The sequence below is a fragment of the Mustelus asterias genome, unplaced genomic scaffold (assembly GCF_964213995.1).
Source record: "Mustelus asterias unplaced genomic scaffold, sMusAst1.hap1.1 HAP1_SCAFFOLD_44, whole genome shotgun sequence".
In the NCBI taxonomy this organism is placed as follows: Eukaryota; Metazoa; Chordata; class Chondrichthyes; order Carcharhiniformes; family Triakidae; genus Mustelus; species Mustelus asterias.
In genome coordinates this window covers 1,560,334-1,579,005 of record NW_027590121.1, presented here as the reverse complement: position 1 = coordinate 1,579,005, position 18,672 = coordinate 1,560,334, and the positions used below count along the sequence as shown (strand labels likewise).

Sequence of the window (18,672 nt, the reverse complement as noted above, 5' to 3'; positions counted from 1 at the left end):
TCTCCATTCCCTCATCTGTCTGAGTGTTGTTTCCTATTTCTTTGTTATGAAGAACGATTTTAAAAAAGATTCTTCAGGGAAATATGCTCCATTTCCTCTCGTTCACTTGCAGTATCACTTGTGTCTATCCTTTTGAGCACACCCTACTATTGGACATGATTCAGATGGTGATTAACGATGTTAGTCTGCACCTATAAACCCATTAATTTCTGTTGTAGACTGATCATGGTGCTATTATGTGCATTGCGTCAAAATCGAAACGTTTCTTTCCTGTCAGTGCGTCAAAAATAAATCGGCATTTCTTATTTTACAGAAAACATTTGAAGCCGAGGTCAGAGCAATGATAATATGGTTGTAAGGTCGAGATTCGGATAATGTTCAGCAACGTACTGAAATCATACCGATTCCCCCCACCCGACATGAGAAAGCTTAATGAACGTTTCAGCCCGGTTTCGAGCCAGAAACTTTGCGTGTGTTCAGCGAATGTGATAACCACTACACTACAGAAACAAGAGACAGTACCACGCCTCCAATTCGCCTGACTACAATGTTCAACTCCACTGTTTTGCTGCAGGTTCTCATGGTTAGATTTAGGGCCCATGTTACTTAATACAAGAACACATCCGTTACTATCCACCTGATATCTCAACTCATCTTGAACTTCAAAATTCAAAAGCGTTCGTCTGGGAAAAGTCTATGGGAGCAATGATTCCTGCTCAATCATTAATGCATCATTATCACGTTCCGTCGAATAATTTCAACCAGTTATATCCAGTATTTGTCGTTATTCAACATTTTATATCAAACATAACTGACCAACAAAAGGAACAGAGTCACCGGTTAATATATGTAACTAACATTCAGGCGCTTAAAAAATTCCGTCCATCGATAGGAAGGTCCAATAAATCCGCACTAAGTTTCGACTTTCTCATTTGTCTGAGTGTTTTTTTTTCTATTATTTTATAATGGAGAACGATCTTTAAAAAGGAATGCTCCGGAAAATGTGTGCAATTTCCTTTAGTTCACTTACAGCATCACTTGTGTCAGTCTTTTTGAGCACTCACCACTATTAGACATGTTTCAGATGGTGATTAACTATGTTAGTCTGTATCTATTAAACCAACTAAATTCTGTTGTAAACTGAAGCAGATGCTAATATGTGCACGGTGTCAAAATAGGAACGTTTCTTTCCTGATATTGCGTCATAAAATTCAGCATTTCTGATTTTAGAGAAAGCATTTGAGGCCGAGGTCAGAGCAAAGATAATGTGGCTGTAACATCGAGATTCGGATAATATTCAGCAAGAAACTGAGATCATACAGACTTACCCTACCCCACATGAGAAAGTTTAATGAATGTTTCTGCCTAATTTCAAACCGGGATCTTTTTTGCGTTGGAGGCGAACGTGATAACAACTACACTCCTGATACCGCCGGCTGCCGGTGTATTGACAAATGTCTGTTTGGATTTTTTGGCCGAGTGCGTGTTTTAAAGCAGGGGAAGAACCCTGGAAATTAATTCACGTAATTCAGGATGTGAAAGAGAGTTTGACAAACTCGACCAACATACATTTAGCGATGCCACCTCCGGGTGGCGTGACTTTCATTGCGAAGTTTTCAAGTTGGCGCCTGAGAATCAATAAATGTCTTTTCTATTTGTCTCATTCAGTGAATTCACAGTGAGCAGAGAGCATGAGGATGCCACAGTAACTATGAAACGGACAGATGAAGTCAGCAATACCCATTGAAGGTCACTTGTGTTCCCTGCTGTTGCAGAGGTTGGAAATAGGTATTGTTCAGCTGACATATGGAGAGATGGAATTAGGCGCATAGGAATAACAGAAAAATAGGCAGACAAATCGACAGAAATGCAAGGACAATGACAAGTCAGTGAGAGAGTTAAGGGGAGGCACAGTGAGAAAAACAAATAGACAAAGGGAGAAGCAATGACTGAGATGGCAGCAGAAATTCAAGGAATATATGAAGTCAACAATACAAAGTACAATCTGATATGGGAAAGGTTTATCCTGAAACATCTACCAGATTGAACTGAGATTGTAGAGCATCAAGCCACTGGTTCATTCAAATAAGTTTAAATTTGGGGCACAGGTAAGGGCCCAGTTGGTTATGTAGAGAGTGGTTATCATTAACAATGGAATTTGATCAATGTAACAGAGTCCAAAACAAACATAGTGGTCTCCTAACAAGTAAGGCAAATTATAAGGATGCTTGCAGATTTTTGAATTGGTGACTTATGATGAGAATAATGAAAGCCCTCATTCCCCAGTGCCATGCGACTTCTTGGTGGATTAGCTGCAGTGGTCATGAATACGTGATGCATGAGCTTCCTCTGTTGGTGCTGAGTGGTAAATGGCCTTCTTTCTGGAGATTCAATGTATTCATTATCTTTTCAAAATATGTTTCTGCCAAATCTTTCCTGATTTGTATTATTGTTACTGTGATGCAACCTGTGGATTTTAGGACTCCTGTGAAATTGAATGCGAGTTGTTTTCTACACAGATAGTTTTGAAATTTGCCGGTGAGTGCAATGACGGTGGGTTCAATGCCTGTAATGTTTTGAGAACTGTCCCCAATTAACAAAGAAGACTTTTATTCCCAACCGCGGTCGCAGGCAATGGAAACATTCCCACGACCAGGACGTTAATTGTGTCGCAGCTTGAGGTATTTCCATTCACTGGTATCCAGCTCACCACCGACTGGTGGAGCCAGACCAGAAAAGCGGTATGATTGTCTTTTGGAAGAATGAGTCGAGTATGGTTCTGTGCTGGATCTGCCTGACAGATTGGATTCTGCAGTTTGTTTTCTCCATTGCGGCTGGAAAGAGTTAGGTGTCAGTTGCATCTGCGGTTAACTTGGTTTCCTCTGTTTGTGTTTGAGCGGCCGAAAACTCACTTAACATCTGGCCATGAGTCTCAGCAATCCTCAGTCGCCACGAGCTCACATCTCCAGTGTTAAGCAGGTTTCTGAATGAGAGTGAGCCTTCTTTCTATCTCTGTGAGATAGAGTCTGGACGCGCAATGATAAACGGCAGCATCAGTCAGGCTCAGATCAAATATACTTAAACTCATGAATTTATACGAGGTCTGGAGATAGAGGTAGAGTCATGAAGGCACAGAGGTTTACAGCATGGATCTCCAGGCACTTCGGCCCAACTTGTCCATGCCGCCCTTTTAAAAATAAATCCAAAGCTATTTCCTAATCGCCCGCATTTGACCCATATCCCTCTATACCCATCTTACCCATGTAACTGTCGAAGTGCTTTTTAAAAGACAAAATTGTACCCGCTTCTACCACTACCTCTGGCAGCTTGTTCCAGACACTCACCATCCTCTGTGTGAAAAAACTGCTCCTCTGGACAAGTTTGCATCTCTGCCCTCTCACCTTAAACCTATGCCCTCTAGTTTTAGACTCCCCTACCTTTGGGAAAAGATATTGACTATCTGGATGATCCATGCCCCTCATTATTTTATAGACCTCTATAAGATCACCCCTCAACCTTCTACGCTCTGGAGCAAAATGTCCCAGTCTATCCAGCCTCTCCTTATAACTCAAACCATCAAGTCTCGGTAGCATCCTAGTAAATCTTTCCTGCACTCTTTCTAGTTTAATAATATCCTTTCTATAATAGGGTGAACAGAACGGTACACAGTATTCCAAGTGTAGCCTTACCAATGTCTTGTACAACTTCAACAAGACGTCCCAACCCCTGTATTCAATGTTCTGAGCAATGAAACCAAGCATGCCGAATGCCTTCTTCACCACTCTGTCCACCTGTGACTCCACTTTCAAGGAGCTATGAACCTGTACCTCTAGATCCCTTTGCCTTGTAACTCTTCTCAATGACCTACCATTAACTGAGTAAGTCCTACCCTGGTTCAATCTAACAAAATGCATAACCTCGAATTTATCTAAATTAAACTCCATCTGCCATTCGTGAGCCCACTGGCCCAATTTATCAAGATCCCGTTGCAATCCGAGATAACCTTCTTCACTGTCCACTATGCCACCAATCTTCGTGTCAACTGCAAACTTCCTAAACATGCCTCCGATATTCTCACCCAAATCATGAATATAAATGACAAATAACAGTGGACCCAGTACTGATCCCTGAGGCACAACGCTGGTAACAGGCCTCCAGTTTAAAAAACAACCCTCTATAACCACCCTGTGGCTTCTGTCATCAAGCCAATTTGTATCAATTTAGCTACCTCCGACATAGCTACATTAGCTACATAGAAGCGACTTTTAAAAACATCTGCTTTATTTTCATAACTATCAGTATCTTTCCGCACGATAAACACGGGCTGCGTGTCTGGATGTTGTCGGTACCAGTACAACCTATCGTCGCTCTCTGCTCCTTAAAAGTGGAGTCACAGGTGGACAGAGTGGTGAAGAAGCCATTCAGCGTGCTTGGTTTCATTGCTACATGTTCAAGTCACGATCTCGCCTTCTCTCTTCACATCTGATGTGAGCGGCTGGATGACAGAATCTCCATGTCTCAAATATGGAAATAACAACACAGAAAATGGTCAGAAGGGCGTATGATTAATTTGTGGTCTGGAACCAAGCTCGGGAAACGTGTGAAACAGTGCAATGTTTTTTGCACGTAATTACCTGTCAGGAATGATCCCCACAGCAGCTGCATTGCCGCTGTCGCTCTGTAAAAGGGGAGCTGCGTGTTTGATTTTATCCGGTCTAATCCCAGCCTTCAATAATCAGCTTCCTTTCTCCGGATGTTCTCAGCTCCCTCCCTTCTGTCTCCAGTGGTGCTGTGTGACACCCAGGTGGTGAGATAACAGACAGTAACCAGACGCACCGTGAGCTGGATTAACATAATCATCCTTACAGAGAGAACTTACACACTTAGCGATTGACTTGGGGAAGAATGTAGAAAAATGGCGTACAGGAACATGGGAACAGCAGTAGGCCATGCTGTCGTTCGATTCTGCTTCGTCATTCAGTTAGATCAGGGCTGATCAGCCTGAACGCCACTTTCCCGCGCTATCTGCATAGCGCTTAATGCCATGAGGCTTCCAAAAGCTGTTGATTTTTTTGAACATGCTCAATAATTGACATTCCACAAAAAACCCTTATTTTCTTACTGTGACCCGGAAGCTAATGGAGGCTAAATAGTTCTGTCCTTGCCTTTTTTTTCTCAATACGTCCATTAGCCTTATTATCAGGACAGTTTTAACAGTGATTCCAGTGAATTTTTTCTGTGTGTGGGACATGGATACCACTAGTTGTCCATCGGTAGTTGAGATCAACCACATTGTTTTGGCTTTGGAGTCACGTGTAGGCCAGACCAGGTAAGGACGGCAGATTTCATTCCCCAAAGTACATTAGTGAACAAAATGGGTTTTCCGACAATCGACAATGGCTTCATGGTCGTCAATAGATTCTTAGTTGTCGATATTGTTTTCATTCAATCGGGTCCGCACAACATTCGCTGAGTTTCTGGATTAATAGTCTCAGGATAATACCCCTCGGCCATCGCCTCTCCTGTTGTGAATATCAGCAATACCGAAAATGTATAGAAGCACCACAGAGTGAATCATGCTCTATTTATAGCCCAATAATATTACCATTCTCTGGTCCGTTCATCTTGTCACTCTGGGGCAATGTTTTTTTTCACACCAGGCTCCCTCTGGTTTCTGTCACTGCGTCTCTCAGTCCACAGTAATACACCGCGCTGTCCGACAGCCGCAGCTCACACATGCTGAAATTCCCCTCGCATTTCGATGTCTCTATATATGCAGAAATAGTGTTCCCACACCCTTTGCGCTGGAAATATCTCCATAATAAGAGATATAGATCAAGAAGATGGGGGCTTTCTCCGTTCATTTTGCTGGGAGCCTTCTCCCGGTCCTGGCGGTACAATTGAATGTAATATGCACCAGCTGCTGTGCCGTTAACCTATTGGTCAACGGGGCATGGAGTTTAAAAATTGGCGAGTCATATTACAGCTTTATAGCACGTTAGTTAGGCCGCACTTGGAATGTAATTTTCAATGTTGGTCGCCATACTACCAGAAGGATGTTGAGGCTTTGGACAGGGCACAGAAAAGATTTACCAGGATGTTGCCTGGCATGGAGAGCATTAAAATCATAGAAGCCCTACACTGCAGAAGGAGGCCATTCGGCCCATCGAGTCTGCACTGACCACAATCCCACCCAGACCCTACCCCTATCTCCGTACATATTTACCCGCTAATCCCTCAAACGTACGCATCTCAGGACTCTAAGGGTCAATTTTTAGCACGGCCAATCAACCTAACCCGCACATATTTGGACTGTGGGAGGAAATGCGAGCACCCGGAGGAAACCAACGCAGACACGAGGAGAATGTGCAAACTCCACACAGACAGTGACCAAAGCCGGGAATCGAACCCAGATCCCTGGAGCTGTGCAGCAGCAGTGCTAACCACTGTGCTAACCACTGTGCTACCGTGCCGCCCATTCGCTATGAGGAGAGGTTGGAGAAACTTGGTTTGTTCTCAGTGGAACGACGGAGGTTGAGGGATGACCTGATACAAGTCTTCAAGATTCTGAGGGGCATGGATGGAGTGGATAGTCAGAAGGTTTTTCCCAGGGTGGAAGAGTCAATTACGAGGGGGCATAGGTTTAAGGTGGGAGGGGCAAGGCTTAAAGGAGATGTATGAGGCAAGTGTTTTACACCGAGGGTGATGGGTGCCTGGAACACGCTGCCGGGGAGGCAGTGGAAACAGATACGATCGTGACTTTTAAGGTGCGTCCGGACAAATATATGAATAGGATGGGAATAGAGGGATATGGTCCCCGGAAGGGTAGCGGGTTTTAGTTCAGTCGGGCACCATGATCGGTGCAGACTTGGAGGGCCGAAGAGCCTGTTCCTATGCTGTAATTTTCTTTGTTCTTTGTTCTTTGAATCCCATTCAAATTTCATCGCTGTAACCGGCTCCTTTGATATTGAGTCTCCAGTCGCGACACCGGCAGAAATTTAGGAATATTGAAAGTTAAGGTGTTATTCTATTGTAACTCATGACATCAGAGCATGGATCACATTATCATCAACAGCAAAGCGGAACTAAATTACTGTCGACATCGCTTGCAAGAAGAAGTTTATGTCCCTTGCAGACTTACCAGGCAAAAGAGCTGAAACAGTGAGAAATGAATACAAAATGAGACCCAACATGTTTGCAGCGAGTTTATTGCGGAAATAAACAGAATGGGTTCAATCTGTAATTGTTTGGGTGAAGATATTTACATATATATTCGGTCTCTCCAGCGATTGGTTAATTCCCAAACGAATCAACTGATGACTTCCCAATCATGTCCCTGATTCTCCAATTCATCCAATCAGCTCACAAACTCTTTGTTCTCCAGTTTATTACGTCAGAGCAGGGCCAGCGAATCAACGAAGTTGTTTTCCCCACAGCGGGACCGAAACGAGGATTCACCGCAATGCTGGCCCTTCAGCCAAGACAGCTTCTGAGGTGGTGACAATGAGGGAAATGGTGAATGTTGTCCTTGTAACAATGTCGGGAGTTCCCATTCAAAATGTCGGGAGTTCCCATTCAATAGTCTGAATATTTTGCATATCCTTTTTCCCGTTATATGAAATTGAAAATATATACAACGAAGAACCAGTGTTCCAAAATACCCTTTTTGATTTTGATGCCCTTGCATTTAATATCAGCGGGGTTCTTATCAAACATTTTGGAGGGCCGAAGGGCCTGTTTCCTGTGCTGTACTGTTCTCAACAGTGGGTGGGGGCGATGGCCGGGGAAGGGGTGTGCTTCCACAGGTTGATCTTCAGATTCAATGTCATCGAGGAGATCCATGTACCTGCCTAAAGAATGTTCCTGGAGACTCATCTTCTTTCTCAGGAAGTCCATGTCCACCTCAGAGTTTCTATTACCTAAATTGACCGCATCCAATCTTCTCGTAGGTAATGAGTTCTAGGTCCTGAGCACTTGCTGTGGATAAAATGTTGCTTCCAAATCTTCTTCGCCCGCGCCTTGCCCAATATCTTAAAATTTGCCCCTCCCCCTCTAAACTTGCCCTAATCTAGTCCACCTCGATTAAATCGCTCCTCAATCTCCTTCGCTCCAATGGACAACAATCCCAGCATCACAAACCAGAAACTTCTGGCTAATTTGAACTTTTCAAAATTAAACTTACTCCAAAGAAATTCCTCCATCTGCTTTAACTGGAATTTGTCAACTTTTTAAAAACATTTCTGTGTATTTTGCTTCTTAAAATTAAACATGTTTAATCAGAGTTCATCAACTTTTTAGAAAATGTTTTCAACATTTTGAAAAACGTAATGTTTCCACGTATTTTTCGAGAAATTTCCAACTTTTTAAAAGGTAGCTTAAACATGCTAACATATTTTTCCCAAATACTTTAACGAGAATTCGTCATTTAAAGAAACTATTTTTTTAAAAAAACTTAATTGAAACTTATCAGTAAATTTTTTCTTAAAATAGTCAACATTTTTTTGAAAAAATAATTAGCTAAGATAAATTTCTTCATAGAAGCTGATTGCATTTGGTCAACATCTCTCTGAATTGGTCCAAAATTTGTGTAAACACGTTTTTCATCCACACGAATGTGGGGTTTGTGAACTAACCAAGCCAGCCAGGAGTCGAACCTGGAATCTTCTGATCCGTAGTCAGACGCGTTATCCATTGCGCCACTGGCCCACGGCAAAACAACATGCAGCAATGTTTACATATCGGTCCGAGGCTTCAAAATCGGCAGAAACATGTTCAAAACGTATTCGTTTCACTGAGGAAATGTTGCATAATTAAAATTTTCTCCACTCACTTACAGTAATTCTACTTTGCCTTGAATTGAGTTAACCTGCTGCGCTGGAATTCGAACCCTGGTTCCCAAAGCTTCCATAAGACCATAAGACCATAAGACATAGGAGCGGAAGTAAGGCCATTCGGCCCATCGAGTCCACTCCACCATTCAATCATGGTTGATTTCAACTCCATTTACCCGCTCTCTCCCCATAGCCCTTAATTCCTCGAGAAATCAAGAATTTATCAATTTCTGTCTTGAAGACGCTCAACGTCTCGGCCTCCACAGCCCTCTGTGGCAATGAATTCCACAGACCCACCACTCTCTGGCTGAAGAAATTTCTCCTCATCTCTGTTCTAAAGTGACTCCCTTTTATTCTAAGGCTGTGCCCCCGCGTCCTAGTCTCCCCTGTTAATGGAAACAACTTCCCTACGTCCATCCTATCTAAGCCGTTCATTATCTTGTAAGTTTCTATCAGATCTCCCCTCAACCTCCTAAACTCCAATGAATATAATCCCACGATCCTCAGACGTTCATCGTATGTCAGGCCTACCATTCCTGGGATCATCCGTGTGAATCTCCGCTGGACCCGCTCCAGTGCCAGTATGTCCTTCCTGAGGTGTGGGGCCCAAAATTGCTCACAGTACTCCAAATGGGGCCTAACCAGTGCTTTATAAAGCCTCAGAAGTACATCCCTGCTTTTGTATTCCAAGCCTCTTGAGATAAATGACAACATTACATTTGCTTTCTTAATTACGGACTCAACCTGCAAGTTTACCTTTAGAGAATCCTGGACTAGGACTCCCAAGTCCCTTTGCACTTTAGCATTATGAATTTTGTCACCGTTTAGAAAATAGTCCATGCCTCTATTCTTTTTTCCAAAGTGTACGACCTCGCACTTGCCCACGTTGAATTTCATCAGCCACTTCTTGGACCACTCTCCTAAACTGTCTAAATCTTTCTGCAGCCTCCCCACCTCCTCAATACTACCTGCCCCTCCACCTATCTTTGTATCATCGGCAAACTTGGCCAGAATGCTCCCAGTCCCGTCATCTAGATCGTTAATATATAAAGAGAACAGCTGTGGCCCCAACACTGAACCCTGCGGGACACCACTTGTCACCGGTTGCCATTCTGAGAAAGAACCTTTTATCCCAACTCTCTGCCTTCTGTCTGACAGCCAATCGTCAATCCATGTTAGTACCTTGCCTCGAATACCATGGGCCCTTATTTTACTCAGCAGTCTCCCGTGAGGCACCTTGTCAAAGGCCTTTTGGAAGTCAAGATAGATAACATCCATTGGCTCTCCTTGGTCTAACCTATTTGTTATCTCTTCAAAGAACTCTAACAGGTTTGTCAGGCACGACCTCCCCTTACTAAATCCATGCTGACTTGTCTTAATCCGACCCTGCACTTCCAAGAATTTAGAAATCTCATCCTTAACGATGGATTCTAGAATTTTGCCAACAACTGGGGTTAGGCTAATTGGCCTATAATTTTCCATCTTTTTTCTTGTTCCCTTCTTGAACAGTGGGGTTACAACAGCGATTTTCCAATCCTCTGGGACTTTCCCTGACTCCAGTGACTTTTGAAAGATCATAACTAACGCCTCCACTATTTCTTCAGCTATCTCCTTTAGAACTCTAGGATGTCGCCCATCTGGGCCCGGAGATTTATCAATTTTCAGACCTTTTAGTTTCTCTAGCACTTTCTCCTTTGTGATGGCAACCATATTCAACTCTGCCCCCTGACTTTCCTGAATTGTTGGGATATTACTCATGTCTTCTACTGTGAAGACTGACGCAAAGTACTTATTAAGTTCCTCAGCTATTTCCTTGTCTCCCATCACTAGATTACCAGCGTCATTTTGGAGCGGCCCAATGTCTACTTTTGCCTCCCGTTTGTTTTTAATGTATTTAAAGAAACTTTTACTATCATTCCTAATGTTACTGGCTAGCCTACCTTCATATTTGATCCTCTCCTTCCTTATTTCTCTCTTTGTTATCCTCTGTTTGTTTTTATAGCCTTCCCAATCTTCTGACTTCCCACTACTCTTTGCCACATTATAGGCTCTCTCTTTTGCCTTGATGCATTCCCTGACTTCCTTTGTCAGCCATGGCTGCCTAATCCCCCCTCTGATAACCTTCAGCCTGCTTCTCTGCGTTATCAATCCAGCGTCAACAACATGACTCGAAACCGGACCCCTCCCGCCAGTGAATCCACTAATGAATATTACCTGAATATAGTATCTTACAATCATATGATATTGGCTCTTACTTGAGCCTCAAAATACATTCAGGAAAAGACAAAAGTGCTGAAAATTCACGACAAACCGAGCAGGAAAGAAGACACACCTATTTTGACTCAGCACACATGTTATCAGTTTATTCAGTGGCTAAAAGAGCAGGGTAGACGGTGGGAATCCTGCGGGAGTAACTCACCTCCTGACTCCCAATAAACAGTGCACGTTCGACGTGGCACAAGTCAGGAGTGCGATAGAATATTCTCCACTTGTCTGCATGATGCAGGAATCCACCAAAGGCACTTTAGACAGCATCTTCCAAACCCAAGACCGTTTCCACCTGGCAGCTCCCCCGCCCCACCCCACCCCCCCCCCCCCTCCAACGCCACACAGCCAACACCACCCTCAAGTCCCTCAGCATTCTGATTTGGAAATATATCGCCGTTCTTTCACTGTCATTGGGACAAATTCGTGGAATTCCCTCCCTAACAGCACAGTAAGTGTACCTGTACAAATGGATTGCAACGTTTCAAGAATGCAGCTCACCACTACTTTCTCAAGGCTAAACACTCATGGGCAGTGCATGCCGATCTAGCCAGCGACACCCACATGAACAAAAAGAAACATCCAGGCAGCTCATTGAAACCATAATGATGGGGCCAGCTGAAGAGGTGAATGGAGATAAAATGAACGTCAAGTTACATAGCCAACCCTGTTGATCATATCTTTATTTTCGAGCGATTGTGTTGTGTTGATATATTTCTCACAGTTTGTGCTCAGATTCGCAAACGAAACCCCATGTGAACCAATCCCAAAGCCTGCATTGCAAAGAAAAAGACAAAATCTGCAGCTCATGAAATCTGATCAAATCTTCGTGGGAGAGGGCGACACAGTGGTTAGTTCTGCTGGCTCACAATGCCAGGGACCTGGTTTCGATTCTGGGGTTAGTCACTGTCTATGTGGATGGAGATATACAGCTTTTTTAAGCTGCAGCAGTAGCTCACCTATTGTTCAGGTGACCTAATGCGTAAGGCTACTGGCTTCCTAAACCAGGATGCGTGTGTTCGAGTCCCTTCAGGGATGCGGCTTATTTTAACACTGAGGTGTCCAACATTGGCAAATGCATTTCTTGCCAACTAATCCTGGCTATTTCTGGGCAGACGTGTTTTGGGTGGCACATTGGTTAGCACTGCTGCCTCAAAACGCCAGGGTCCGGGGTTCAAATCTGGCATCGGGTCACTGTCTGTGTGGAGTTTGCACATTCTCCCCGTATCTGCATGGGTTTCCTCCGGGTGTTCCGATTTCCTCCCATTGTCCAAAGACGTGCGGCTAATGTTGATTGGCCGTGTTAAATTGGCCCTCGTGTCAGGGGGATTAGCAGGGTGAATGCATGGAGTTACAGGAGTGGGGCCTGGATGGGATTGCGGTCAGTACAGACTTGATGGGCCGAATTGGCCTCGTTCTGTACTGTAGGGACTCTATGATTCTAATGGAACCTTATAACATTCTGACCGGATGAAACAGGGTAGATTCAGAAAGAATGTTAACGTTAGTGGGGAGTCCAGAATTAGGGATTATAGTTTGAGGATAACGGCTGGGATGATGAGACTTCCATCAGCCAGAGAGTGGTGAATCTGCAGAGTTCACTTCCACAGAAAGTAGTTGAGGCCAAACACTATGATTTCAAGAGAAGTTTAATATAGCTCTTGGGGCTAAATGGCGGATCAGAGTATTGAATTTGATTATCAGGCATGATAACAATGAATGGTAGATGATGTTCCAATGACCTACTCCTGCTTCCGATGTTTTGATGTAACAGGGATAAGAAGAAACAGTAGGGCTAGTCTCGGATTTCAACTCGGGATCTCGGTGGTTAAGGCATACCAAAATGTGATTCATATCCCTACACCAAAGAGCCTATAAGCAGCAACTGATTGAAAGAAAAGATGTTCTCTTGGCCATTCAAAGCCGATCAGATAACTGCAGCGAAGGTGGAAAATGCTGCATAAACTTAGGAATTCAGGCAGAATTTGTGGACAGGGAAACAACGCTCAACTTTTACGTCCATGGCCTTTCATTACAACGGGAAAAGGTGAAAAATGTGGGAATTTGAAACGACTGAAACTCAGGAGGGAGGAAATGTAACAACAGGAATAGTCTGGAAGTCAGGAGAAATGAAACGATTTGATTTGGTTTAATTTATTATTGTCACATGTATTAGTATACAGTGAAAAGCATTTTTTCTTGCGCGCTATCCAGACAAAGCGTATTGTTCATAGAGAAGGAAACTGGAGAGTGCAGAATGTGGTATTACAGTCATTGTCAGGGTGTAGAGGAAGATCAGCTTAATGCAAGGTAATGTCCATTCAAAAGCTGTTCTTGAGTCGGCTCGTACGTGACCTCAGACTTCTGTATCTTTCTCTCGAAGGTAGAAGGTGGAAGAGAGAATGTGTGGGGTGCGTGGGGTCCTTAACTATGCTGGCTGCTTTGCCGAGGCAGCAGGAAGTGTAGACAGAATCAATGGATGGGAGGCTGGTTTGAGTGATGGATTGGGCTACATTCACGACCCTTTGTAGTTTATTGCGGTCTTGGGCAGAGCAGGAGCCATATCAAGCTGTGATACAACTCGAAAGAATGTTTTCTATGGTGCACCTGTAAACCTTGGTGACAGTCGTAGCTGACATGCCAAATTTCCTGAGTCTTCTGAGAAAATGGAGGCGTTGATGGGCTTTCTTCACTATAGTGTCGGCATGGGAGGCCAGGACAGGTTGTTGGTGATCTGGAGACCTAAAAACCTGAACCTCTCGACCCTTTCCACTTCGTTCCCTTTGATGGAGACAGGGGCATGTTCTCCTCGACGCTTTCTGAAGTCAATGACAATCTCCGTTTTGTTGACATTGAGGGAGAGATGACAGAAATGAGAAATGAGAAAATGCTTTGCGGTTCACGGCCTCAGGGTGAGGTACGCACTAAATCAGAAAATGAGTACACCACAGAATGAGGCCATGCGAAGGAATGGCAACATAATTCCAAGTCAGGATGGTGAGTGACTTGGAGGAGAACTTGCAGGTGATGATGTTCCCATGTGTCTACTACCCTTTTCCTTCTGGATGGAAGTGGTCTTGGGTTTCAAAGGTGCTGTCTACCGACCTTTGGTGAATTGCTACTGTGCATCTTTTAGATACACATCGCTGCTACTGAGCATCGGCTGTGGTGGGATTGAATGCTTGTGGATGTGGTGCCAATCAAGCGGGCTGCTTTGTCCTGGATAATGTCAATCTTCTTGAGTGTTGTTGGAGCTGCACCCATCCAGGCGAGGTGGGAATATTCCATCACGCTCCTGACCTGTGCCTTGTAGATGGTGGACAGGCTCTGGGGAGTCAGGAGGTGAGTTATTCGCCGCAGTATTCCTGGCCTCTGACCTGCTCTTGTAGCCATTGTGTTTATGTGCCGAGTCCAATTGAGTATCTGGTCAATGGTAACCGTAAGGATGTTAACAATGGGGGATTCAGTGATGGAAAAACTATTGACTGTCAAGAGGCGATGGTTAGATTTTCTCTTATTGGTGATGGACATTGTCTGGCATTTGTGTGGCGCGAATGTTACTTGCCACTTGTCAGCCCAAAGTCTAATATAAGACTTTCAAAATCTGAAATAGAAACAGAAAATACTGGGTTAGTATCTGTGGAGCGAGAATCAGAACGAACGCTTCCCGCCCAGCTGTCACGTGACAGGCGCAGACATGATGGGTGTCCGCGCCTGCCATGTGGGTGTCCCAGTGGGCTCTATCCGTGCTGTAAAACTCTGTGCCTTTATGACTCTTTTTCGGAGCCAGTCAGCAGAAAGCCATCCCGCCTTTTGCACCTGAAAGAAATCACAATATCTCCTTTTGAACACAATATTTTGGTCAAAACGAAACAAATGAGGGGCTCGTCCGGGATTTGAACCCGGGACCTCTCGCATGTTAACGGGGCGAAATACCCTAAGCGAGAATCATGCCCCTAGACCAACGAGCCTGCACGCTAGTAGCCAGCAAAATAAACATTGTTTAACTTTCTACAAAGCAGTTCTGACACCTCGAGTGAAAGCCGAAATTGTTTAAATAACTCACCGCATCAGCATTTGTGGACTTTAAGCACCAGAAAAATATCCGTCCAATATTGTTACCTCGACTGTTTGCAACTGGGGGCTTTTGTTTATGAAGTACACATGTTACAGTCAATAATTTGAACCCAGCGACTTCAACATGTGACAACTCTGAGTCTGCCTTTGATATTTGATCACTTTTGAAAGGTGTTGTCTGTCAGACAGTTAAAAGATCTGGAACATTTAAAGTACAGATTGATGACATCGTTCACCTGGGAGATCTGCGGGTTTGTGTGAAAGGATCGGGGAGCGATTGGACTTGATGTGATCGTAATATGAGTAAAAACATGTCAAATTTCCCAACAGTGACAATCAGTAACCTCAGTGAGGGAAAACACTCAGACGGGGCTGTATTGTCACGTTCACGATGAGTAAATTTTCTCTGAAGTTTAACCCCATGTGTTGTCCTGACAATGAATCATTGATTATCGACCTGTGCCAGATTTTGTCTGAGGCCCGCGGGAGCCTCATTCACTGTGGCTCTCAGTGCACAGTAATACTCGGGGCTGTCTGTCACCTTCAAATCTTTCATGGGCAAGTGAAAAGTGCTTTGTTTCAGGTTGAGATTCCCGCTGAAGTGTTCAAAACCTGGAGCCATATCGGTAAATTAGCGGCTCTGAGCAGTCAATGAGGAGCTCGGTGTGTATACTGGCGATACCAGAACAGGTAATGTTGTATAGTTAAACTCTGTCCCGAGTAACTGCAGGGTGTTGCTGAATCTTCACCCTCAGCTGCTTCAACTCCTTGTTCTGACTGGGACACTGAGTCACCGTTATTCATGTCTGAAAATAGGGAACAGACACGCAGTGGGTTAGAAGGAGTAACAACAATGGAATAATCCCCTCGAGATGGAAATGGGGAATGAATGTGGTGACTGGCAGAGTTCACGCAGAAGTTCAAAATGACAGACCTGTAATCAGGACAATAACCAGAGTGAGACAAAGTTTCACCCCCATGATTCGAGTTTGAACACCAGAAACAGAGAGACTGATCACTGCCTGAATCAGATCTGCAATTGGAGATGTTGAAACAGTCAGGGGGATGTTATGAGGTCCAAGGTGACTCCATCTCTCCGCCCATCTTTACATCTTCAAACAGGCGCTTCCTTTAGAAAGGGGTTGTGAACTTTCATAAGTGATCAGAGAGCGCTCTCCCGTGGACAGCACAGCCGCATATTGGAAACAGGTACACACAGCAACCTGAAAAGACTGCCACTTATAGAGATCATAAAATCATAGAACCCCTAAAGAACAGAAGGAGGCCATTCGGCCCAGAGAGTCTGTACCGACCACAATTCCACCGAGGCCCTATTCCCGTAACCGCACACATAATCTCCCTGACACTAAGGGTCAATTTAGCCTGGCCAATCCACCGAATCCGCACATCTTTGGACTGTTGGAGGAAACCACAGCACCCGAGGAAGCCCAGCCGACACCGGGAGAACAGATACACACACGGTCACGTGGAAAGACCAACACGAATAAGGATATATAACCATATAGATATATGCCCAGACAGTGACATCAATTCTAACGTCCCTCGTTATAAATCCAGAATTATTCTGCAGATTTCTGACACCTATTAGTTTGCGTTGCTAACCATGATAATGCATGAATACCTCCACCTCCGTGTTCACTGGAAGCCTCGGATACTGCACAGAATCAACACAGAGGCAAGTAAACTAAGTGATAGATTCCCAAACCGATCGACTCAAACATAGAGTCATAAAGACATGGCGGTTTACAGCATGGAAACAGGCCCTCCGGCCCAACTTGTCCATGCCGCCCTTTTTTGTTTAAACCCCTCAGCTAATCCCAATTGCCCGCATTTGGCCCATATCCCTCTATACCCATCGTACCCATATACTATCTAAATGCTTTTTAAAAGATAAACTTGTAACGGCATCTACTAATACTTCTGGCAGCTTGTTCCACGAGACACACGGACAATCACTCAGAAAGATAACCAAGCAGATAGCTGGTGATGGTTTCGTAAAACTCCTCTGAACTTTTTCTAATGCATGAACATATTTCTTAAGATAAGGAGAGAAATAGTGTACACAATATTCGAGATATATCCAATGTCCTCGCCAATGCCCAATTTTCCGGTCTATCCTAGTGTCGTCAGCAGATATAGCATCCATATCTTCACTGCCTTCATCACTGCAGAAATCATCCCACTTTAATGCTTTTTGACAAATTCAGCCAGAATGCATTTGTTCAGATCAAATCGTTTTTCGTCAACTTGCTTGAGTTTAATGCTGAACAACAGAGATGGTTTGTGAGGGTATTTCTCTTAATGGGCGTCCAAGGGTCATGTGATATGGTGCTGCATCACAGCTTGTGAGTAAATGTGGAGATCAGAGAATAAAATGGATAGGACGAACACGGATAGGAAATTGGCTGAGTGCCAGGAAACAACTCATAGCTGTTTTTCGGACTGGAACAAAGTTTGTAGTGAAGGTGCCAGGAACAGGTTATATGACTCTTGATCTTCCCGGCATAGTAATGGCCGAGAGCTTGGGATGGAGGTCAGACTTTCAAAATCTGTGTCTAATGCAAAACATGGAAACATTGCCAACCATCAGAAGACCGAGCAGCACTTCAGAACGAAAAAAAAACTAATTTGTGGAATTGTCCTGCAATTGGGAGATTTAATTGATTGCATGTAAAGTTACATGATTAGTTTTGTTAAGCAGAATGTGAAGAGACAAAGGGAAATGATGAAAACGCTGTGAAAGTGGCGGTAAGACGCCGAGGGACCTGAGTGAATATGTGCACAAATCATTCATGGTGGAAGACAGTTTGAAAGAGCGGAAAATAAAATAGTTAACAGTCTTAGTCTGTTGGGGAAAAGAATACAGAAGCAAGGAAGTTATGCTAAATTTGTTAAAAGCACTGGAAAATAGTCAACTGAAAAATTGCGTCAAATTCTGGGCACCAAACGTAAGGAGAAATGTAAAGTCAATAGGCTGGATGCAGGGGAAAAATACGAGATTAGTTCCAGAGATCAGAAACTTCAGTTGCGAAAATATATTTGTGAGGTTCGGGCTGATTTCCTTGACAGGAAGTTGCTGATGTGATCCCATTGAGGCCTTCAAAATCCTGAGGGGTCTTGACAGAGTAGATAGAGAGGAATTGTTCAATAGCAGGTGGATTTTGTAACAGAGGGCGCGGGTTGAAGTTAATTGGTGAAAGAAGCATGGAGTCATAACGAAAAACATTTTCGGACAGTGGCTGATTCAGACCTGCAATCTGCTGTTTCAGAGTATGGTTCAGGGGGCGCCAATTGATGGTTTCAAAATGGGATTGGATTATTGTCTGGAATTGAACAAAATGCTGGACTGTCGGGTATAGAGTCTTATTGGATGAATTGCTCCTTAAGAGGACCAGCACATACATGATGCTTCAAAATGGCCTTCTTCTCTCCTGTAAATAGTCTATCAGTATGGAAAATGAAGTCAGTGGCAAAGTGG

The 18,672-nt window shown here is 43.9% G+C and overlaps 1 protein-coding gene and 2 non-coding genes across 3 annotated transcripts in view; 1 reads left to right on the top strand and 2 right to left on the bottom strand.

Moving 5' to 3' along the window:
* LOC144483022 (uncharacterized) overlaps positions 1-18,672 on the top strand; it is a 1,062,789-nt gene that overhangs the window by 194,868 nt on the left and 849,249 nt on the right. The gene's annotated exons all lie outside the window — the stretch shown is intronic.
* Positions 8,634-8,706, bottom strand: trnar-acg (transfer RNA arginine (anticodon ACG)). The gene has a single exon. It is a non-coding gene; the product is annotated as a tRNA-Arg (tRNA).
* On the bottom strand, positions 14,978-15,067 carry trnap-agg (transfer RNA proline (anticodon AGG)). Its single transcript is given in 2 exon segments — positions 14,978-15,013; positions 15,032-15,067. It is a non-coding gene; the product is annotated as a tRNA-Pro (tRNA).